Source organism: Zootermopsis nevadensis, unplaced genomic scaffold (genome assembly GCF_977971745.1).
Source record: "Zootermopsis nevadensis isolate Lab colony 2312 unplaced genomic scaffold, Znev_1.0 Znev_ptg000028l, whole genome shotgun sequence".
Classification (NCBI taxonomy): Eukaryota; Metazoa; Arthropoda; class Insecta; order Blattodea; family Termopsidae; genus Zootermopsis; species Zootermopsis nevadensis.
The window spans coordinates 10,127,689-10,152,670 of record NW_028259160.1 but is presented as its reverse complement, the minus strand read 5'-3'; the positions used below and the strand labels follow the sequence as shown (position 1 = coordinate 10,152,670).

Sequence of the window (24,982 nt, the reverse complement as noted above, 5' to 3'; positions counted from 1 at the left end):
CTTCGTGGTCATTATTATTTAACACATTTCGGTAAAGAGTTTTACTTCCATGGATCATTTCAATTATTTTTTGACGTAAATACGTCTATGAGGAAGGGTCATTCGGCAAAAAAGTGTTACGAAAAATGGAAACGAAAAAGTGTAACTTCATTGTTATGTTACCTAGGGAACGTAGTGTTCACTCGGCATTTTTGTTCTGCTGTTGCGTCCTGCTGAAGGCGCCTCTAAGTGAATTCTTTTACAATTGCGCTGGATTTTCTGGGCACCAATGCTTCCCAAAACAAATACATGCTAGCAATGTAAAGTAGACATATAAAAGCTGCAAAGACAGAAATAATAATACACAATTAATTAAGGGGAACACGCATATAATCTCAGAAAGATGACCCTCGTAACACTACATAATACAACGAAATAATTATTAAATAATTAATTGGTGAATTATGATTACAATAACTTAACAATTCGGTGAGGGGGGCTTAATACTTTACATTTCTGCATGACCTGACTTCTAGACCAGGTTTCTCTACTCGAACCAGAGTATTTTACATCCCGCACATTTTCCTGAGAGAGACGCACATATTAGTAACCCAACTGCAACATGGCAGCTTCAGCAACTACACTCCACAAATCGTTCTATTGTAATTAACATTACAATAACAAATTTCCGACAGATCCTCTCACATGTGTTCGGAATCACATTTGCCACTGGGCTGAAGTCTTATGTGAGTTAATCGGCTTTGGTGGGTTATATTCAATCACTATACATGGCAGTTACAAAAGATTGAGCGTGTAGAATGAAACAAAAAGGTTTCGAAGTTTCTCATATCCATGTCAAGAAAAAGGAAATCTTTCCGGCACAATAGAGTAAACTTTCTGAAAATCGATCTATTTTCACGAATGTCGATTCATATTGCTTCTAACGGCAAATTTTCGAAATGTGTTCTATGTGAAACGCCAGGTAAATGTCCTTCACGTAAAACAGCTTGGCATTAAATACGCAAATCAATACAGATCCGGCTAAGGACTACGCCCAGAAAACACACAAACGCAGTTTTTCAAAACGTCCAGCCTTCAGCCTACTCCTAAAACTTCTAACGAAGCGTAATATGAATTCCGAGTATATATGGCCGAATTATTACGAACTTATTACGCACCTGTGTTGGATTACTGTTATGAAAATCACAAAGGTCGCTTTTGTCAGTTAAATTTTGTTCTGTTCCTACAGCCTATTAACTCGTGTTTTCAGAGCTAAATGGTACATTACCTAAGTTAACAGAACTGCAGAATTACAGTCACTCCAGTGAACAGACTGGCTGCAAATCCACTAACTTTACAACAGGTGGAGCGATAAGAGTTTGAAATAAAGGCTCATTGAAAACGGATTAAGGTTACTGGCCCTGCAAACTATATTATTGGTTTTTATTTTCAGTGTTCTGTCTGACGACAGGTCCATATGAACAGGATCCTTCCATCCTTTTCTCGGACTGGGACCTGTTCATATACGTTCTTGGCAGATGATCCACAAGTGGTTTGCCATTGCCTTCTTCTGTGTGTGAATGGAGTAATTGTTGGGATGCCACGGAGAAACCGGGGAAGCCCCCGGAGGAAAACTCCGTGTTGCCTAGACCACGGCCTTGCCCAACACAAGTTATAAATTCGGGCACCGCTGGGAATCGAACCCCAGACCCCAGGATTACAAGGCCAGCGTTCTAACCGCTAGACCACCGTGGCGTCCAAAACTATACTACCGAAAAAAAAGTTGTGTAAAGATCCCCCCCCCCCCCCAATAGCCGCTGTAAGGAACCGAGTGCTTATATATTAAGCGGCATTGTACGTTTCTTTCACGAAATATATAAAATTAATATATGACGAGATCATGTCTGTCCATCTGTCCGCACCGCAAGAGACACCTCAGAAGTTGCTCGACGGATATCGATGAAATGATGTATGTCTATTGGGGTCTTTGGTTGTACTAATAGGGTCTAAGTCATTTACATTTAATTCCAGTCCACATCCTAATCTCAGAAACAAATTTTATGTTTCTCAAAACAGCACCCAATATTTGTACATGGTTTTAAAAATTCAGGTATGATTGATTTCTAAGTCCTATGGGTGCCTTGTCACCCCCAAAATTACTTTGCCCAGGGTTCGTCTCTCTGAAAGCACCAACACAGCAATTCCTAAATAAATTTTTGCTTTGTACGCTTACTATTTATATGTGCACGCCGCACACATGTACGGTGTTCTGCGAACTATGAACTGCTTCCCCATTATAAGAAGGAGGCATCCGTGTTGCTAGGAAATGATTTTACCATTTCCATTTCCCACTCGGCGCCTGAATTTAAAAAGTTAACAACACAACGTCTCCAACCTCACCATCCTAACACTGTTTTTCCTTACTTTCTAGCTTCTTTCTTTCCTTACAGCCGCTCCAATTTCAAAGAGTGAGACAATGAACATTTACTGCCTCATATAAGTTTCGGAGTTCGTTCAAAATAGACCAGTGTTCAAACGTTATTACTGAAAACACGAGCAAAAACATTAAAACCTTCTTTAAAGGTTCGGGACAATTGTTGATTCATTAAAACGATAAAAGTGTACACGATCTATATTAGATACAGGCCTACTAGACGTTTCGGACAGAATTAGACGCCTTTTCAAAACACACTTTGTACATAATCTACTAGGCAATGATTATGTCTAATTTCCAGATAGCATTGGTAAAAAATTATCGATTTCTCAGTCCGTATGTACATTTTTGTACTCGAGTTCTGAGATCAGTAACCACACAATGCAGTACTATGTTATGATACTCAGGTTAAGAGCGGAAAAGTCTGTTTTTGCGACAATTTTTAAAACGTTGCTTGCACTCTTTTAAGTTTTTCATTCGGGCTCTTACAACAACAACAACAGTCAAAAAGGATGGTCCTCGTTCTTGTTCCCATTTTAAAGAAGATGTGGCATCACAATTAGGATTCTCTTCGCTCGAATGTGACTCGGATGCAGTTCGATGAGCGTCACACAACAGTTAAACGGAGTATTCATATTGTGACTGTCCGTGCTACGCGAGTTCTTTGCAACAATGGAACGGCACGGCGCGGCGCAGCGCAGCGCGTCATTCGGTCGCGGATGAAAAAGGCCCCAGATGTGTAGGGTAGCTGCGAATACTTTAAATAGGCGGAACTGCCCACCGTGCTACGAAACGTTACACAGGGCCTCAGACGGATTCTTTGAAAGGACCTTCGCAACGGAAATGGATTTTAGGTAGTTAGGGACGGAAGGTATGGATTGGATTGGATTGGATTGGATTCATCTACGTAAGGACATGGACCGGTTGCGGGTTCTTGTGATCACAGTTATGAACGGGAATTTCTTGACTAGCTGAACGTACTATTAACTCCTCAAAAAGGGATATGCTCCATGGAGTTAGATATGGGTGATTTCACGTCGAAAAGAATCATAAAATTCAAATAATACTGTCAAGTAATGTATAATATAGATAGTTTTTAATCAATCCAACTACCTCCTACTCAGAACTGTGAACACTTCTTTGTAGCAAATGTGATGTAAAGCATGACTCGTACTGATACATGTGCATGTTTCAGAGGTCAGATCAACACACGACCGAGTGTTTGGCCAGTGACACCTTATGTTCTGGCTAGACCAACTAAATGTCACCACTTTCAGCAACTTGCATTTTTATCATCTCCTATAAGAGACACATTCTTGCTACTTGCGATGGAATGAGGAAATGTCTGTGGAACTGTGCCTTTAACGGGCCCTTTGTTCACGCCGCACGTGATGTATAAGTGAATATGGAGCAGCAGGGGAATTATACAGACGGGGAAAACCGAAAGACTCGAAGAAAAAACCTGTCCCAGTGCCACCTCGTCCACCACAAATACCACATGGACTGAAGATGACAGACAGCCTTCTGGGATGCTGCACCGTGTAGTCTCATAGAAGCTGGCCAACATTTCAGATATGCTTACTCCTTCCATCATCAGGGCGAGGAGGAGGTATATACACGCTTCGTATGAGGTAATACAAAGTGATAATTTTCAGCCACGTCACCCAGTAATTTACCGAGTTCTTTTATTGAATGACTTCGATAATTCTTCAGGTTTCATGGGCAGCCGTGTTTGAGACGATTCCTTTCCCTCCTTTTCGTAAAATTTCCACTACATATCACCGCTTTCTTTGCTTGGATAAGGATCCGAAGGCTGAACAAAAAAGAAAGGCCGGCAATTCGTTTTATGATTCATCTACAGCTAATTCAAACACGTAGATCTATGGACCTCTTTTACACATTTAACGAAGAAGCACGAACTATCAAAGGAATCGTAACCAGAACAAAGAAGTCATATAACGACAGAACGAAACTAATGCTGTGCAGTCTGACAGTAAGAAACACTTGTATGTAATAACTTACCTTAATTGTTGATACACTGCAGTTCTGCTACCAAGCTTGCAGGGTGACCTTCTAGAATTAAAATAAACTCAAACATATGACTCTCGATTTATCTATTCTGTTATAATGTATCTGTGGAGAGTCACTGCATAATTAGGCACATTTAAACACAATGTAAACACACAAGCACAACCACACAATCGCGGCAATCAGACAGACGAGAGCTTCACAAGCAACCGTACCGACCCGTCATGGCGACTTGACGCAACTACAAACACAAACCAGCCAAACACGCGAGAGGCAGGAGAGCCTGCCCCCTGTCGGGTGGTCTCGTCCCCGGCTGCGCGTCGCCAACACTCCGACTGCAAATACAGCGAATTCGAGCTCAAACAAAATTATTTCTTGGAAGAAAGCAAATAATGCCGTCGGCAGAGACTTTGAAATGAAAGAGTCCCAGAATCTCACATTATTTTATACCGTCTAGCTTCATGCTATAGTATCTAAATTAAAACTTTCAACTATCTAAAAATTCGAATTATAATTTGTATTTCCATTTGCGACAACTTTACATTTGATTCTACATTAGTTGTAGGACATCTACAGTACGTTTTCATCAATGCGATACACCAGGTTCACTCAACATTGAATTAATTAAAATTACAGTCAGTATACATTAGCTATCTGCTACAGCATATGCCTGTTTCAAACTATTCTTCTGATTACTGGCATTAGTTGTATCATATTAATGGCATTAAAGTTTAAAATGTTGCATTATTTATTCTTTAAGTGTGTAGGCCTATACACTAACGCTTCTATTTCATGTTTTCCTGTTACTCCTACTGTTTATTGTCCTGTTGTCTCGATGATACACATCCGACCGAAGAGTGAATATTTAAGTTTGTGGTCACAATCACAACTGCACCTAAATATAGCGTAGTATTGTCAGGTTGGTAGCACCGAACTAGCTCGTAGCCCGCTCGATGTCACGGGCTACGAATCGAAGAGACATCCAAACCAAACCTGTTCTTTCGTTCTCACGTCTATCTTCAGTTCTTTTTCTCCTTGTTCTTCCTTTATATGGTACCAATTCAGCGTTATGATGTCCTAGGTTCTCCACACCTATCTTGCGATACCACAATTACGAATAGGCAAGGTGAGTCTCACGGGAACACAAGACATGTCAAGCAGTCTCTCTCCATCAGCCCCCCCTAAACGTTGGACGAGAGTAGCAATCATCACTGCATGATTTTCATGAACAAAATATTAGTGAGAGTACGTAAAATAAACTGTTACTAAATAATAATTTACCCTGCGTTCAAAATGCATCTACTTGTTCAAGACTAATAAGCTTAGAAAAATTTCTTGTTCGTGTAGGAAAATTCCTCTGAATTTATTTGATACGATAAGTGGGGGTAAAATGTTTATGACTACAGAGCCAGAAAAAATATGAAAGAAGGCGATTGTGATATGCCTATTCGTTTATGGTATGATCTTTGACAGGCAAATCTTTCTAATTTTAAAAAAAAAATTTAAGATAATAGCATAGTTAATATAAACTATTATAGTTCCCCCCCAAGACCATAGGCCTACACTAATTAATAAAAATTACAATTAAAGATGCTGTAAAATTAACTGTGGTCGATGTACCAGTAACTTTGATTCATAAATATCCACAGAATATTTCATGCACGTAGTGTACCATGGCGACAAAGCGCAAATTTTAGTGCAGCTGTGAGATTTGGCATTCGCATCATTGATGAATGGTGCATTACTGCAAACTATATATTATTAATCTCCCGACTTCGAAGCCTGCATTTTGGCTTAATGTGTTATTCCAAATATGGAAACCTATACACACACACACACACACACACACACACACATATATATATATATATATACACATATATATATATATATACATATATACACATACATACAAAATAAAATCTAGCCCTTCACAGCCCTTTCCTAAATAAAAGCCCTAAATAAAAATTCACAACAAGTGTTTCATTTGTATTGATCGATTAGTGTACAGATGTACAACGGAACCAATCAAATATTGCGTGGGCTATATAAAACAACCATAAGAGTCAGACAGCAATCTCACCTGGTCCACTCACCTCCACGTCACTCCTACAAGATTGACGGACAGGCCCTCAGCGAGGAAATAAGTCTCAAAAGACCGCAATCTTTCGAGATATGAGTACACGCTATTTCACAGAAACCCTTAAAAATATAAGGGCATTAACAGCTCCTGCCCTGGAAATGGCGTCTATAAACCAGAACGCTTTCCCATCTGTGACGTAGAATTATATGATCCCAGACAATTTACAGAGCCATTAGCTAATTTTATATGTATCGCGTATCACATTATTTGTTCTAGCATCTATTTACCGTTACAGGTAAAGAGGACTGCTTGTTATTTAGATGTCTTAAGACATTTGAATCCACACTCACTCGGTAAGGAGTACGAACTCTGCAAAATATATTACGTTCATCCACCCAACAACGTAACTTTGAGACTTTCAACGTTTACAAGCACAACTTGATGGACGGTCCCGTTGCTAATTAGCCCATGAGGGACTTTAATGACGTTTACAACACCACCCACTCACGTATATTGCAAATGCACACCCACTGCTGTGACTGGAAGCATAATCGTCTTCAACTCGTTAACCAAAATATCACCTAATTATTATGTTTTGTACAGCAAATGTGACAATGCCTTGTGTCCTGGTAAGGCTAATTATTAATGTGAAAAGTACGTTTTGATGTTACTTTTAAAAAGATATTTTAAATCAAACTATCAATCAATAACCAATCTGAAAGGACATACGCATATGTAACGTTTTCTCCGCCTTCATGCCTATTAAACACTGCATTCACCGAACACAAAACAATGATTTTACGGTTCATTTATGAATGATCGCACTAAATTGTTATTGAAACAATTCAAACTTATTACAAGGATAAAGGAACGTTGTAAAATGCGATGTTAATGAAAGTACTGCGAAGTAGTCTATAACATAGCAATCTATAATTAATACAAGGAAGGTGCTATGAACGTTTTCTTGGGTGGCTCAAATATTCGTCATGCATTTTACGCCCTACACAGATGTTTTATAAAGTACTCTAAAGACAACCTTAAAACTATCCAGCTGCTCCTATTTAAACACAAAAACATACAGAGAATATGATCCCCACCCCTCTACCCTCTTTCCCGGTGGGTGCGGGTGGCCTCAGAATCTGTCTGAACAAGGAACGGAAGACAACCACTGCAAAGCCTTTCATCTGTAGCCACCCAATGTACTGACTGATCTACAGCATCTGCAAGGTGACTGCAGAGAAGCTGGCCGCTTTGTCAAACCTCTGCTTCAAAGTGCATCAAATAAAGGTATTGAAATATTTTGGTTTTTAAAAGGCGCCACACTGAAACTACGCAACGGTGCGCCCGCCTTCGGACGTAGAAAGAGGCACGAAGTGATGTCTTAAAATGTCCCCTCTCGCTGCCTTTGCCTGATCGCCATCTACCTTGCAGTGGCTGACAGACCGCCTGTTGTGGATGACAACTTGCTGGCATGCGAAGTAGAGGGGCTCACTGTCACACCAACTGTTGTAAAGGCTTTGCAATCCATCATCATCCAAGTCACAGGCAGATCCTTGTGCGACTGCAGGGTCCCGAGCCGGAAACAACGGGGAGGAGAAGAAATTAATTGAATGACAGACTCGTTTGCACGGCACGATATAATGGGGGCAACTGGCAGTCGCTAGATGTCTAATCTCCAGTCAAGCAATCAGCGCGATAATCAGCAAACTCATGACAAGAAATATCTCGAATGATGACTGTGTGACATGCATGATACTTCAGATAGCAGCCAACTTGGCTTAGCTCTTTTAACACTTGATTCAACCGAGATGGTCCACGTGATACTACTGTTTCTGTGTTACTGAGCCATTGGTTCCTACCCTGAGTCAGATGAATCCGTTTCACACTCTCATATCCTATATATGTTAAGACATTCTTTAAATTATTCTCAAATTTACGCCCGTGTCTCCCAAGCGAACTTTTCCCTGCAAGTTTCCCTGCTAAAACTTTATATACATTTCTAAACTCATCCATACATGCCCCGGCCATTTCATTCTTTTTGGTCAATTATCCTAACAATAGTTTTAATCCTCTAAATCTAATCATGTGACGGTGTGTGACAGTAATGTTATTTAATTTAATGCAAGTCAAAACACAGTGAACTATTTACCTGCGTACCATACTTGACGTCGTATGTCACTAGCAAGGCATTGGTAGCGTCAGTATGAGTAGCTCACCGGATGACACACGTTCGTTTGAGTTGACGCGGTGAATAATTTTTTAAAAGGCTTAGAGAATTGAAAGATCAAAGTCGCTTATGTAGAACAAAAAGTAACTTTTTTGTTTGAGGGAATATTTTATGCACAGAAGCAATGACACAGCAGGGCGGTATTGAAAAATGTTATTAATTATTCATTTTTAGTTAGACATTTGATTGGTAAGAATCATGTAACACATTGGAAGATTGCTGTTTTCTGGGTTGTATCAATAAAGTTACTTTATTTCCATCATATTGTTCACTACCATACATAGCCCATTATTTTGAACTTAAATTAAAATATAATTAAATATTTTTCTATAATGATATTAGGATTTTATAAATCAGTACGCCGAGGCTTACCACAGGTGGTAAGACTCTGGCCTTTCAACTCTCTTACCTGTTGTGGCAAAATATTACTGAGAAGTCCGTTTAATTGCATATACTGTAAGCCTAATTACCTTAGTAGTTGTTATAAACTAATCTGGCGTAATTACGGTAGAAAGCGTAATAAAATATGTAAGTACAATTGGGTTTAGATAACAAAAATAAACTGTAATTAGTAGACATTTATGTGCACGGAACATATATGCAGTTATTATAAATATTGCTGTTATGTCTAGTTGCTGATTGATTAATCCTCCTGAGAGAATTTCTAAATTGGAACGTTTTCATTAAAAACTCCGTTACGTCGTTGTTGGTACTTGTTGGTGATTGGGCCACTGCAGTAGCCTTCCCTTCGGGAGAGTTTGTCCTACCGTCATATTGAACGCAACGCAAATTAAATCCCATGTAGGTTACTATGAAAGTACTAGTATGTATGTATGCGGACATCGCTCAAAGCAATTTTATCTGTGAACGTGCGGGAAATGATTCATGAATAAACGGCATACATACAGATGCTAGCTGGAATACACCATGGGCCGCGAGTAACGAAGGATACTGTCATGGCAACAGTAACTTCGTCCACAAAACCGAAATATTATTACAATTACGATATATTTCGACTACCAAAATTGTGTTTGGCCTTGCCCGTTGTCTGAGGCATATTTGATACAGACCAACAAGATGTTCCGACAGACACACTCGTCCTCAGGTCATTATATGTTATGGTAGGTTAGGTTAGGTTAGGTTAGCGCAGGTTAGGTGCAATTAAAATGTGCAAAGAACGTGTTTAGAAACACTCCATAATACGCTGGCTAAAGAAATAGAATAGACCTGAAATATGGAAGGACCAGTTCTTGGATAATTATTCACAGAACAGGTTTTTAAGCTTAAATTAAACTTTAGAGAAAAGTAGCATCAGGGTTTTCAAATCCGTGGTATTTGGCTTTAAAGCTATATTCTGCGCAGCGAACTTCTTTCGTGTATTATTAAACATTTTGTAATACCCTTGGAATGATGGTGCTAAAAGAATTGTAGTGAGCCGTTAAAAATTTGAAAGCATAAGTTATCCATATAAAATTACTGGACCGCGACGGGCAATGCATTGACCGACTCAGCACGCGAATGTTAAAAAGTAGTCGTAGTTTATGAAGACATTAAAACATTTACCTGGAGGCAAAATTTTGCGTTCTAAGCTAGGTATCACGATCCACGATCATCATAAAAGCGCAGGTCGAAGATCTCTCGGAATCTAATGCCTTTATATAGATGTATCCCTCAGACAAGTGAGTTGCATCCTGCCTAATCACAATATCACCTAACAGGTAAGCGTTGAGCTATGTGTCCAGTCTCATTTCTGCGTTAGTGCGTGCAACACTCCCTTACAGTTTCTTCTTTTACGAGGTGTGAAACCAAATTCCGAGGCTAGAGAGCAATTCGTCTTTGTCAGTGATAATGAGGTCAGCCATCAGTTTATGTTAGAAGTTTACATATTTAATAAAATTTATTAAAATAACGAAAGCTTTTCATTTCTCGTAGGGAGAGAGAAATTATAATTCAGTGATTATTATGTTGGTATCTATCTTCCTTGCACCATTCCAACGAAATTATGACTGAGATTTCTTCATATTATTATCTTACAAGAGAACAGGACCTAGCATTGTTTCTTCTAGGACATTTTTATCCTTCTAGCTCGTTTGACGCTACGTCACTTCTGAATTTAAAGCAGTCTTTGCATTGCCCGCCAAGAATGACGATAAATTCCAAAGAAGTATACACCCATCGTCATTAATATTATTCCGCCAGCCCGAAAATCTGTTATCACCATATCATCACCAATCAACAAACCAATCAACCAAGCTACCAACAGCACTAGTTTATTAGGTATATAGCTATAAGTTAGTATCAGTGCGGTAAAACTTCGTTGTGCTGGGTGATTAATTAAGAACCACGCCAGGAAGATGTATGGGGGCCAAGATACACTGCTCCACGCATTCTTAAATTCGGCAGTATATGAAGGTGAGTGGTAAGCTTCACAACCCCTAAAAAAGATCTCCGGGATCCTTAGGTAGGTTGATAAAATAAATGTGAGATTTTTCTATTGTTAATAAACGTAATTAATGGTGCAATTATTAGGAGATGAAGGCGATTGGATTTTGTTGGCCCAGGACAGGGACCGGTGGAGGGCTTTGATTAATTCGGTGACGAGCCTTTGGGTTCCCTAAGCCATCTAGTTAGTTAATGGTGCAATTATATCTAAAATCTATATCTCCACAATTTTTGTTGAACACCCAGTTATCCGTACGATGGAAACATTTACATTACCACCCCACTTTGGCACTTTGAAAGTGAGAGTCTCCAAATAACATTAAAGATTCCACATCGTACGTCAAAGAAATCACAGCACTCCACCATTACAAAGATCAGCTGGTTAATGACGTTTAAGGAAACAATACAGAGTTACTGGTTGTTGAAGCAGGTGATACATAATTCACAACATGGATTTAAAGGGTTAAGTAGAAGCGGTTCGTGAAACTGTCACAGTGAAAGCCAGACTGCACTGTGTGACTTCATAAATATCCTCTCCAGTTGATGCCGCGTTGCTGAAAGATCATCATAGGCAGAGAGGAGGATGTTAATAAACAGAGGAGGCAGTTTGAGAAACATGACGCATGAGGAAGATTTATGTTGCCGGTTGTTTGTCTGCTCTCGAGGCGGGACGCAGCCCCACGGCGGCACAGGGTGTATACGCACACATCTGATGAAACAAAACTCAAGTATTTTACATATGTAACTACCTGTCTCCATGTCTCAACAAACATGCCCACTAGCCGAATGTTCAATCCACCCGTACGACCATCTATCTACGCAATACACACTACATCCAATGTAGCCACCAGCCGATTATTTTTATTGTTTTTTAACGATTTTAGGTTTTCGCAACGGTTAGTCTGAAGATTGCTGTCTCCTGGGTTGTTGCGCCGCGTAGTCTGGAAGATATTTACCGACGTTTCAGGTTTATGCTGCCTCCATCATTCACAGCCCTGATGACTGAGGCAGCATGACCTCTGAAACGTCGGTAGGCATCTAACAGACTACGCGGCGCAACAACCCAGGAGACAGCAATCGTCGATTTTTTTTTCTTTTGGTATATTTCGTCACGTGTCAATGTTTCTTTGGTCGTAAACCCACTGACATTTTCTATAATTATTTACACTGTCCTTCACGCATAATTTTCCTTTCGTTACATTCTTGTGTTTATTTCGTGTCCATGTCTTCAGTGCCTGAACAACTTTTCCAGAAATTCTTTGGTGCATTCGCAGCTACAAGATACAAGTCCACTTTCTCATACCCTGTTTTTTCCCCAAGTCACCAATTACACGTTCCTTCCGTACTCCTCCTAAGAAGTCCTGGAGTTGCGCCGGGCCACGATGCGTTGAGGCGAAGTCGCAAGACAGCCGATCGGCTAAACTCGGAAGGATTCCGCAAAGGCATAGATTTTTTTCGAAAATAACCGAGAGCTTCATTTCACAAACAAAATTGGCTTTCCACGGTGAAACATGTGGCATTGCTCAGGCACGTGAGACTTTCTTAGTTCTACTGTATCTTACGACTGAAAGGGAGCGTGTCAAACGATTCATTTTAATATGTTTCCCACCTACGCGTAGTCTTCCACGTTGTCTCTTATCTTTTCCGGCTACAAACTTGCATTGCATTTATCATCTATCCCATGCGTGCTACATGACATTCCGTGCACATGCTTCATTTTGTCACCCCTAATGTAACTGGTGAGGAAAACAAATGACGGAGCTTCTCATTATGCAGATTAAGACACAGCCTCTGTTCTTTCAGTCATTCAGGTAAGTGCAGAAAACATTAGCCAGAAATCATGCTACTGTAAATACATTTATATATTCGGACATAATCCGATATCTTACAACTAACAACACCTATTAAAAAGTGAGCAGCCACAGCTACCAGCAAATATTTATCGAAACCCGTTATTTGGGAAATTAAGAAAACATGCGGATGTACATCATGACTTCGCCATTATGCGTTTACTTCACGTACTATGTGTAATATATATCTATATCGTATACCCCTGGCTATGAGAAAGCATCTCCATAAGACAGATAACATGTAAATGCAGATAACATTACAGTCTGGTTTAGTTTACACTCTCAGCAAACCCACCGTGTAATTAAAAGCATAGACAGAGAACGTAATGAAAAACGATTTGTCTTCTGTTAAACAAAGCGTTCTTCCTCTGTTTGCCCTGACAAATGTTTGAAAATTAGCCCACAGCAAGTTGTTTAATGAATAGCATCTAGCGGTGTAGCATACGTAACTACTGGACTAGCGACCTTTCCGTCACGATACACATTAATTACGTTTAATAAACAAATATTTAAGCCCTGCATATTGCTGTCTTCCTTACGAAATGTGCAATGACGTCACGATTTAGTTACAGTGAAATTGCAAAATAAAATAATTCTTCCTCCATGAGACACAATTCAGTGGTATAAATTACAAGTTTACTTGCTACAACTCTCTTACCTTATCATCGGAGTGCCAGTTCCATATGTGTATTGTGTATCGAACTGTTAATGTTCTCTATAACACAAAATTCCCGACTGTTCATTTGCATATATTGCCGCTATTTTAAATTCTATATATTCCTATTTTAGTTTATCAAAGAATCTTCCCAGAGCTTCAATTGTTTATCAATTTATAAATGATTAATGATTAAAATATAACTGGTGTTGCAAGCGTGATGATGAGTGACGTTAGTTGTATGACGTAAAATTAAATTTCTTTATTTTGCTTGGTTCATATAGCTTGACACTGATTCTTACGCTTTTCCGGTTCATGGACCACTAGAGCAGCAACAGATACTACAAGAGCGAACAATAATCTTTCTCACCTCTTGCACTAAAATGTGTTGCTTTACAAATCTGATTTGCACTGTCGCGTCTAAGCAACTTTATTTGCAGTATACAACGTAAAGCCCTTGTTTTATATTAAAATCAAGACACATAAAACTCGAGGAAACAACCCAGAAGACCATAATCAACTCTTCAAAATCGTAAATCCATCGAAGTCACAGAAAATATAAACTGTGCACTAAGAATCGTTTAAATGTCGTCATTCTTTCTATACTTTATTTTTCACTTTTAAACTAACAAAACAAAACTACGTGTAGCAGAGACCTTCTTGAGACGCTAACAGACGCTCAAATAGTCAATGACGTCATTTCCTGTCACGGAAATCGATGGTTCATTACCGAGTTCGCAAGAGCTTGCCACTGAACCATGTCCTGAGCCATATTAATCAAGTCCATCATTTTTCATTCTATATCTCTAAGATAATCTCAATAACATCCTCCCATATATTCTCTGACCTCCAATTTGATTTTGAACTTCATAAATATCTTATCAGTAGCAATGTCGCAGTCCTTTTTTCAAACTTATTTCACCCTCAACCACATCTTCATAAATACTCGTACCTGCCCACACAGACAAGCTTTATCAAGTTGTGTGATTCGAATGAGCTAGATTTGCAAGCCTGTCCATAATTCTTATACCAACAATAGAGTACTGAACTTCACCCATTGTCCAGGTTGATTGGATCAGTCAGTTCACGTCATAAACTTTTGATGCAAGGTTTAATTAGATTTTTGTGGGATCAATAAACCCGGACCAAATATATGAGTTTCCTGCCTGAATTTCTGTGGTACAACGGTTAATAATATTCAGAACTCTGCATAATTGCAAAAAGTACGTCACACAAGGCTAAATGTGACGATTGTTAAGAGAGCTAGTGCTTAGTTTCGTGAATAATACCAGCCAGAAGTAAAAAGACAGGTTATCCAGTATCAATTGGGAGCACGCCTTGGCGCGTGCTTCTACATGTGCAGTGATCTAGGCTGTACATGATTTGAAACAATCTCATAAAAATGTTATTGTAACCTGAAGCCTGTAAAGGAATTATAGTATTTTTAATTTAGTAATAAATGTAGTCTTGGCAAATGATTGCTTCTGAACAGTAGTCCATTTCTGAACAAGACTAAGGGACTAACTACATGGAGCAGAATCACTGTTGACAGCTTCTTGAATCAGCTGCCTCCATCATCAGGGCGGCAAGGACCTCTGAAACGTCGGTAAACTTTACCAGACTACAAGTGGCAACAACCCAGAAGACAGTCATCTTCTAAGCCAGTGGTATTCAACCTTTTTTGTTCGCGTACCCCCAGATATAATTTCTCTTCAACTTTGTACCCCCAAAGTCGTTGGTGTATAATTCAAGTTATACATAGTATATAATCTACATCTAAAATAAATTAAATAAATTACATTACTGATTATTCAGTGTTTATCATAAAATAATATATATATATATATATATATTTTAAATTTCACGTACCCCCTAAGATATCTTCGCGTACCCCCAGAGGTACGCGTACCCCAGGTTGAATACCACTGTTCTAAGCCACCGCCGTTGAAAACTCAAATCCTACAACACCAATAGTTCGTTGTGTGTTCATAAGAGCCCTCCACCGATCTCAATGCTGAGCCAGATGAATCCAATCCACACCGTCCCACTCTACTCTGTTAAAATCTGTTTTAGTATTTTCCTTTCACATACCTCGAGGTCTTCAAAGTGTTCCTTCCCTACAGATTTCTCGACCTCAGTTCAACCGGCAATAATAACACTAACAATAAACATTAATATTAACAAATATCGCAACATACAGGGGTCGTGGTGGTATAGCTGCACATGTATTAAGCAAACAGTCACAGACAGCCGACATGCAATTTTGTGTATACGGGATTTGGCATGGGGGAGGCGACTCTGCACCCTAAGAAGAGTATCATGTTACACAGTTGGGGTCTTGTGAACGCGGTAATGGACATTTTGGTTCAGTAAAAGGCGAGGAATTTCTTGATTAACTGAGAGAACATCAGCTTTTCGAGAAATACTCCGATACATGGAGTTACTTTTATTTATCAGCATCAGTATAATCATCATAGAAATAATATTTTCTGGCAGAAGGGGCCAGACATAACTTTACACTCCCATGACGCGAGCTGTTATTATCGTAAGCAACGTGTATTCAACCAAACTTGTTTTCTACTCCTTTTTCCTTTTTCCTATTTTTTTTTTTTTACTTTAGTCTATTTTCTCTTCCATCTACTTCATTTCTTCTGATTCCTCCAGGGCCTCATCACACGGAAGACAATTAACACATGGGGTGAAAGGGGGGAAGTCTTAACCTCCTTGCCTTCTGGCTTCATTCTCTCTCGGGATACAGACAGGTTCCAAATGAAACGCATGAGAAGTTAGCTACAGTCATGTTGCAGTTAAAGTTGCTCATTCCACACGGAATGTAAAATGCGTTTACATTATTAATTACGTTTCGTCTCTTTCTTTAACGAGTACATTCCTTACAGTTATGTTTTATACCGGATGTTTAATTGCTTGTCGCATTATAGACCACTTGCCTGGTATAAGAGGCGGTATTTCAAGAGAAAATTTATTCTACGTTCACTGTTGAAAAGCAAGAGAGATTCTGCAGTTATAAACAAATCATGATCGCAGATTCTCGGTCACAAATCTAGTACTAATTAACATTAAAACTCAGAGAATTAATTCTGCATCCCACTTTGGTTTAATAACACAGTAACTATCAGCAACATTTAACAATTTGAAGCTCAGAAAATGCCGAATGTTTGTTTACATATATGTATTTCTATCTTTAATTTACAGGTCATATTGTACAGTCTCGTCCGGAATTCGATTTATTTATTTATTTATTTATTGTAAGCCGAAGTTCATATAAATAATAAAAAAAATTAGTTCTTACCTAAATAAATAACACGTGTTTCTTATTAGGATCAAGATTTTAATGCCATTTAAGGAAATAATCAGTATTTATTCTGCAGGTCATATGAATCCCATAAATACAGTCTTAAGACAAATCTGACTGACATATTACAAATGGCGATATATTTGTAACCGAATTGGATGTGCAGTTCAGCTCCACGTGCACGTGTTCATCCGTCTGTCCGCTAGGATATTTCAACTCTAAAACTATTCAGTTTATTGTCATTACATTTTACATTACGACGTCTCTATTAAACAATATCAGACGAATATTACTTTGTTCATTTCAGATTTTAACAACCCTTTTAATAAAATTCTCTTTTAGCAAATAACGAAGCATGACTTAACAGCTGTAACTCCTATTTGGAACATATTCCGACAGAATTTGTCGTCAGTATTTAACCAAATACAACGCAAAACATGTCTTGTGTAAAAGAACACGTATCTTGTACACTGATTTTGTTGCAAAGCATTTCTTTATTAAAAGATAATGGTAAAGTTATCAATGTATCTTAGTAACCACCACGCCGTGAAAATATATGACGGAGTGGAGGAATAGATCCACTCATTATTTACCTCGGCTCTAGATGAGTCATCAGCTTCATGTCCCGTCTAATTTAACCCCGAAGGAAGCACCCCCTTCCAATAACCAAATTACTCCACAAACTGGTATTCACGTGAATTAATTAAATATAGTATTTACATTACACAGTTTAAAATCAACCCGATGTTAAAATATTGATGTTGAAACACGCCACTGTTCACCCAGAAATATATGTAATTAACGTCGCTGTATAGACGAAAGGTAAATAATCCTACTATATTATATCTGCATGTTGAGTCGCTCTCCCAACACTGTGTTAGTGTGCATTTAACAAACATCAGAACTAATGAAAGCTGCGACATCGCAAAGAACTAATCTGGCGACTGGAAACTAGTGCAGAGCGTAGCGATGAAAATTGTCACGACGCCGAGCACCGAGACTCAGATAAAAATTAATACACAAAACCTAACGTAACACAACGCATTCCTTCCTAAATTAACCTAACTTTTCTTAACCCAACGCATCCTATCGTAATCTAACATAAGCCAACACAACCCGCATGCGCGTTTAATGACCTAATCCACTGTGTAACGTAAATTACTCAGGTCGACGTAACACTATATGCAAACTCGTACAGAACCACGTCGTTGTATTTGAATTCGTGTTTGTCCCATAATTCGTTCTTCAGTACACAGCATACAAAAAGGCAGGAAATTAGCTGGAAATGGAGCAACTTCAGTGGAAATATTTGGTTTTCACATTCATAAAAATGAATGTGGCTTTCTGATATTGGATAGCGAGTGTAGTATACTGCGTTCCAGCGATTTTGGCCGCTGAACTTTGTGAATTGCAACCTCGTAGCGAGTCACTTTCCAGAAGTTTGCTGGAAGGGATGGCAGCAGGCCGTGTACAGTACACTCCAAATAAAATATCACCACGGTATGTAAGACAGGAAAGTCGATATAATTACACTACACATCACTAGAAAATTAAAACTGCAGAGAGTATTAGATAATTTTATCTTCTTCACAACTCTTCGGTCTACTTCCAATTCTTCCACTGATCACAGACCATCGCTTTTTGACTCGATTCATCGCTGCCGCTGATGCTGTCCACTACATTATCGTCAATTATATACAGAATGATTCAAAAGGTTAGGTCCAAACTAAAGGAGCGTATAGAGGGACTCAGAAAGAACAACTTTCGAATAGGAATCCATGTATTCAGAATTTATACTGAGTAAGTCGAGGCCGAAGCGTGATATAGCGTGAAAAAGCGTGACTAAGCGTGACCTGCAGTCACATCGTGACAAGGGAACAACAAATATGTCGAAACGTGACAAAGGTTTACAAAGCGTGACCAAACGTGACTAAGCGTGACTAGGCGTAATCTGATATAAAGGCGTGACGAGAAGTCACCATAAGTTTTAAAATTCGACGAAGATTTCAAAAGAGTGTTTAAGCGTGACAACACGTGCTCAAGCGTGACTAGACGTGACTAGGCGTGACTAGGCGTGACGTATTGTAAAGGCGTGACGAATTGTGGCCTTAAGTGTCAAAACGTCAAAACAATTAACAAAACCTAACGTACGATAATCCACTAAACAACCTAACCTAACCTAACCTAACCCAACCAAACCTAACCTAACCTAACCCATCCTAACCTAACATAACCTAACCCAACCCAACCTTTCCTAACATAGCCTAACCTATCGTATCTTCATCTGACGTATTGCAAAGTAGCAAAAATTAACCGAGCCGTAAGTAACATAACGTAAGTGTGTCGAAATATGACTTAGTGACCACGCGTGCCGAAGCGTGATATAGAGTGACAAAGCGTGGCCAAATGTGACAAAGCGTGACAAGGCGTGATCTTCTATAAAGGCGTGAAGAGAAGTCACCATAAGTTTTAAAATTCAACGAAGATTTCAAAAGCGTGTCTAAGCGTGACTACGCGTGCTCAAATGTGACTAGGCGTGACGTACTGTAAGGGCGTGGCAAATTGTGGCCATAAGTGTAAAAACGTCACAATTACTAAAAAGTTACCTAAAGTAAGAAACCTAATGTAACCCAACCTAACCCAACCAAAGCAAACCTAACCTAACCTAACCCAACCCAACCTAACCTAATCTAACACAACCTAACCTAACCTAAACTAACCTACCTCAAACTAAACCGAAACCCAACCCAACCTAACCTAACGCAACCTAACCTGCCCTAACCCAACGTCAGAGAGATGGCTGGAGGCCTTGCAACATCTCTCGTCAGGAATTTAGTGAATCGACGCACAGCTTCGCGACGCCGAACATCACCACGCTCTCCAGAGACGCCAAAATCACCGCGGACTATTCTCCTGATGATACTGGAGACATACCAGACAACCGACGCCGAGCGTCGCGACGCCTATCCTCGCGACGCCTGCAAATAACTGAAAATTGCACAGACGTTCCTAGATGACATTGAATACTCAACTGAAAAACCGACGACGAGCGTCGCGACGCCCAGTGATGTCATCAAAAGACGCCAGAAGACGCATATAACGATGATGTGACGTTCGGAATAATACTACACAATCGACGCTAAAGGCAGCGACTCATTCGAAGGACGAAATTTTACCAAAGACAGCGCCCCAACCTAACCTAACCTAACCTAACCTAACCCAACCTAAACTAACCTAATCTGACACAACCTAACCTAACCTAACCCAATCTAACCTAACGCAACGTCAGATAGATGGCTGGAGGCCTTGCACAATCTCTCGTCAGGAATTTAGTGAATCGACGCCCAGCTTCGCGACGCCCAATATCACCACGCCCTCGAGAGACGCGAAAATCACCGCGGACTATTCTCCTGATGATACTGGAGACATACCAGACAACCGACGCCCGGCGTCGCGACGCCTATCCTCGCGACGCCTGCAAATAACTGAAAATTGACGCACAGAAGTTCCTAGATGACATTAAATACTCAACTGCAAAACCGACGACGAGCGTCGCGACGCCCAGTGATGTCATCGAAAGACGCCAGAAGACGCATATAACGATAATGTAACGTTCGGAATAATACTACACAATCGACGCTAAAGGCAGCGACTCTTTCGAAGGACGATATATTACCAAAGACAGCGCCCCAACCTAACCTAACCTAACCCATCCTAACCTAACCTAACACAACCTAAACTAACCTAACCCAACATAACCTAACCCAACCTAACGCAACGTCAGATAGATGGCTGGAGGCCTTGCAACGTCACTGGTCATGAATTTAGTTAATCGACGCCAAACGTCGCGACGCCGAACATAAGGACGCCCTAGAGTGACGCCAAAATCACCGCGGACTATTCTCCTGATGATACTGGAGACATACCAGACAACCGACGCCTGCCATCTAGACGCCAACGCAATAACGCAGGAAAGATTCTTAGACACTTAGAATACCATTCGGGGCGATTTTAGAAAATCGACGCCCGGCGTCGCAACGCCTATCCTCTAGACGCCTGCAAATAACTGAAAATTAACGCACAAAACTTCCTAGATGACACTGAGTACTCAACTGCAAAACCGACGACGAGCGTCGCGACGCCCAGTGATGTCATCAAAAGACGCCAGAAGACGCATATAACGATGATGTGACGTTCGGAATAATACTACACAATCGACTCTAAAGGCAGCGTCTCTTTCGAAGGACGAAATTTTACAAAAGACGGCCCCCCAACCTAACCTAACACAACCTAAACTAACCTAACCTAACCTAACACAACCTAACCTAACCTAACCCAACCTAACCTAACCCAACCTATCCTAACCTAACGCAACGTCAGATAGATGGCTGGAGGCCTTGCAACGTCACTGGTCAAGAATTTAGTTAATCGACGCCAAACCTCGCGACACCGAACATAAGGACGCCCTCGAGTGACGCCAAAATCACCGCGGACTTGTCTCCTGAAGATACTGGAAACATATCAGACAACCGACGCCGAGCGTCGCAACGCCTGCCATCTCGACACCAAAGCAATAACGCAGGAACGATTCTCAGACACTTAGAATACCATTCGGGCGACTTTAGAAAATCGACGCCCGGCGTCGCAACGCCTATCCTCTAGACGCCTGCAAATAACTGAAAATTAACGCACAAAACTTCCTAGATGACACTGAGTACTCAACTGCAAAACCGACGACGAGCGTCGCGACGCCCAGTGATGTCATCAAAAGACGCCAGAAGACGCATATAACGATGATGTGACGTTCGGAATAATACTACACAATCGACTCTAAAGGCAGCGTCTCTTTCGAAGGACGAAATTTTACAAAAGACGGCCCCCCAACCTAACCTAACACAACCTAAACTAACCTAACCTAACCTAACACAACCTAACCTAACCTAACCCAACCTAACCTAACCCAACCTATCCTAACCTAACGCAACGTCAGATAGATGGCTGGAGGCCTTGCAACGTCACTGGTCAAGAATTTAGTTAATCGACGCCAAACCTCGCGACACCGAACATAAGGACGCCCTCGAGTGACGCCAAAATCACCGCGGACTTGTCTCCTGAAGATACTGGAAACATATCAGACAACCGACGCCGAGCGTCGCAACGCCTGCCATCTCGACACCAAAGCAATAACGCAGGAACGATTCTCAGACACTTAGAATACCATTCGGGCGACTTTAGAAAATCGACGCCCGGCGTCGCGACGCCTATCCTCGCAACGCCTGCCAATAACTGAAAATTGAAGCACAGAAGTTCTTAGATGACATTGAATACTCAACTACAAAACCGACGCCGAGCGTCGCGACGCCCAGTGATGTCATCAAATGACGCCAGAAGACGCATATAACGATGATGTGACGTTCGAAATAATACTACACAATCGACGCTAGAGGCAGCGACTCTTTCGCAGGACGAAATTTTACCAAAGACGCCGCCCCAAACTAACCTATCCTAACCTAACACAACCTAACCTAACCTAACCCAACCTAACCTAACCTAACGCAACGTCAGATAGATGGCTGGAGGCCTTGCAACGTCACTGGTCAGGAATTTAGTTAATCGACGCCAAACTTCGCGACGCCGAACATAAGGACGCCCTCGAGTGACGTCTAAAACACCGCGAACTTGTCTCCTGATGATACTGGAAATATACCAGACAACCGACGCCGAACGTCGCGACGCCTGCCATCTCGACACCAACGCAATAACGCAGGAAACATTCTGACACTTAGAATACCATTCGGGGCGACTTTAGAAAATCGACGCACGGCGTCGCGACGCCTATTCTCTAGACGCCTGCAAATAACTGAGAATTGACGCACAGAAGTTCCTAGATGACATTGAATACTCAACTAAAAACCGACGTCGAGCGTCGCGACGTCCAGTGATAAGACGCCAGAAGACGCATATAACGATGATGTGACGTTCGGAATAATACTACACAATCGACGCTAAAGGCAGCGACTCTTTCGAAGGACGAAATTTTACCAAAGACAGCGCCCCAACCTAACCTAACCTAACCTAACCTAACCTAACCCAACCTAAACTAACCTAATCTAACACAACCTAACCTAACCTAACCCAATCTAACCTAACCTAACCTAACACAACCTAACCTAACCTAACCTAACCTAACCCAACGTCAGAGAGATGGCTGGAGGCCTTGCAACATCTCTCGTCAGGAATTTAGTGAATCGACGCCCAGCTTCGCGACGCCGAACATCACCACGCTCTCCAGAGACGCCAAAATCACCGCGGACTATTCTCCTGATGATAGTGGAGATATACCAGACAACCGACGCCGAGCGTCGCGACGCCTATCCTCTATACACCTGCAAATAACGCAGGAAAGATTCTCAGACACTTAGAATACCATTCGGGGCGACTTTAAAAAATCGACGCACGGCGTCGCGACGCCTATTCTCTAGACGCCTGCAAATAACTGAGAATTGACGCACAGAAGTTCCTAGATGACATTGAATACTCAACTAAAAACCGACGCCGAGCGTCGCGACGTCCAGTGATAAGACGCCAGAAGACGCATATAACGATGATGTGACGTTCGGAATAATAATACACAATCGACGCTAAAGGCAGCGACTCTTTCGAAGGACGAAATTTTACCAAAGACGGCGCCCCAACCTAACCTAACCTAACCTAACCCAACCTAACCTAACCTAACCTAACGCATCGTCAGATAGATGGCTGGAGGCCTTGCAACGTCACTGGTCAGGAATTTAGTTAATCGACGCCAAACTTCGCGACGCCGAACATAAGGATGCCCTCGAGTGATGTCAAAATCACCGCGGACTTTTCTTCTGATGATACTGGAGACATACCAGACAACCGACGCCGGACTATGCGTGACTAAACGTGACTAGGCGTGATCTGCTATAAAGGCGTGACGAGATGTTACCATAAGTGTTAAAATACGACGAAGATTTGAAAAGCGTGGTTAGTTTCGTTTTCATAACATTTTATGTGTTGACCATTGTTAACAGGCTTCTACACTGCTCCACTAACACAGACTGTACTGACCGACGAAAACTCCTTCCTTCCTTCATTGAGTAGTCCAAATACTGGGAACTCCCTACAAGGTCAGCGGCCATATTCGGTGGATCCAATTCTAACTGTACTATTAGCTTCTGGGATTCATATTCGGAACACCGCAGACTGAGTCCAGAATCATGATTGATACTTGATACGCTAGTTTATATTCATGGGGACAATATTACTTGGATGTCAGTGTCACAAAGCACGATTAACTGTCACAGTCATCATAGCAGGGAGTAAACAAAATACAAATTCTCGTGCGTCCAGAAACCGCCATCAGGATACTAGTTATCCACAAGGCAGTTGTTCCGCGTGGTATGTTAAAAGTTTACCGACGTTTCAGTGGTGCCTGCAGCTTCCATAATCAGGAAGATCGTTCTGCTAATTGAGGCAAAGAGCAGTTCTGAAACGTCTGTAAACTTTTACGAGATTACCCGGCGCAACAACCCAGAAGACAACCATCTTCAAACCCGCCGCCATCAGAACCTGAAATCCGATTTCAGTTATTTCTGAAAAATCAACCTCCTTCCATTTATATTATTAAGCTGTTTCTGAACACAATTAAGGAATTATGGGAACAAATGGCGCTCTTGGTTTTGCAAATGCTTCAGCTCGTATGATGAACTAGCAAGAAATGCTACCCTTCTCTAATAATTATACAATGTAGTGGTCCATGGAGTTAGTAGTCTATTTCCTCATTCTTAATAATTCCTTCTAGTAATTTGGGTTCTTCGGCTGATCAGGTAATTAATTCAAGAACAAATAATTTTGAATCTGGACTTGTAGATCGAAAGCAATACCAGAATGTAGACCTAGTTTTTATTTAATTTTTACACATTTATAAAGCAGAGACACTTGTTCTAC

The 24,982-nt window shown here is 40.7% G+C and overlaps 1 protein-coding gene across 4 annotated transcripts in view; it reads right to left on the bottom strand.

The window, feature by feature from the left end:
• Sema2a (Semaphorin 2a) overlaps window positions 1-24,982 on the bottom strand; it is a 576,182-nt gene that overhangs the window by 534,107 nt on the left and 17,093 nt on the right. For 3 of the 4 annotated variants that reach the window (XM_022083582.2, XM_022083583.2, XM_022083585.2), the window contains exon 1: window positions 4,436-4,699. The exons of the other annotated variant lie outside the window; for it this stretch is intronic. The gene's annotated coding sequence lies outside the window, so the exon portion shown is untranslated. Of the gene's footprint in view, window positions 1-4,435; window positions 4,700-24,982 lie in introns of those variants that run through there. 4 annotated transcript variants of the gene reach the window in all.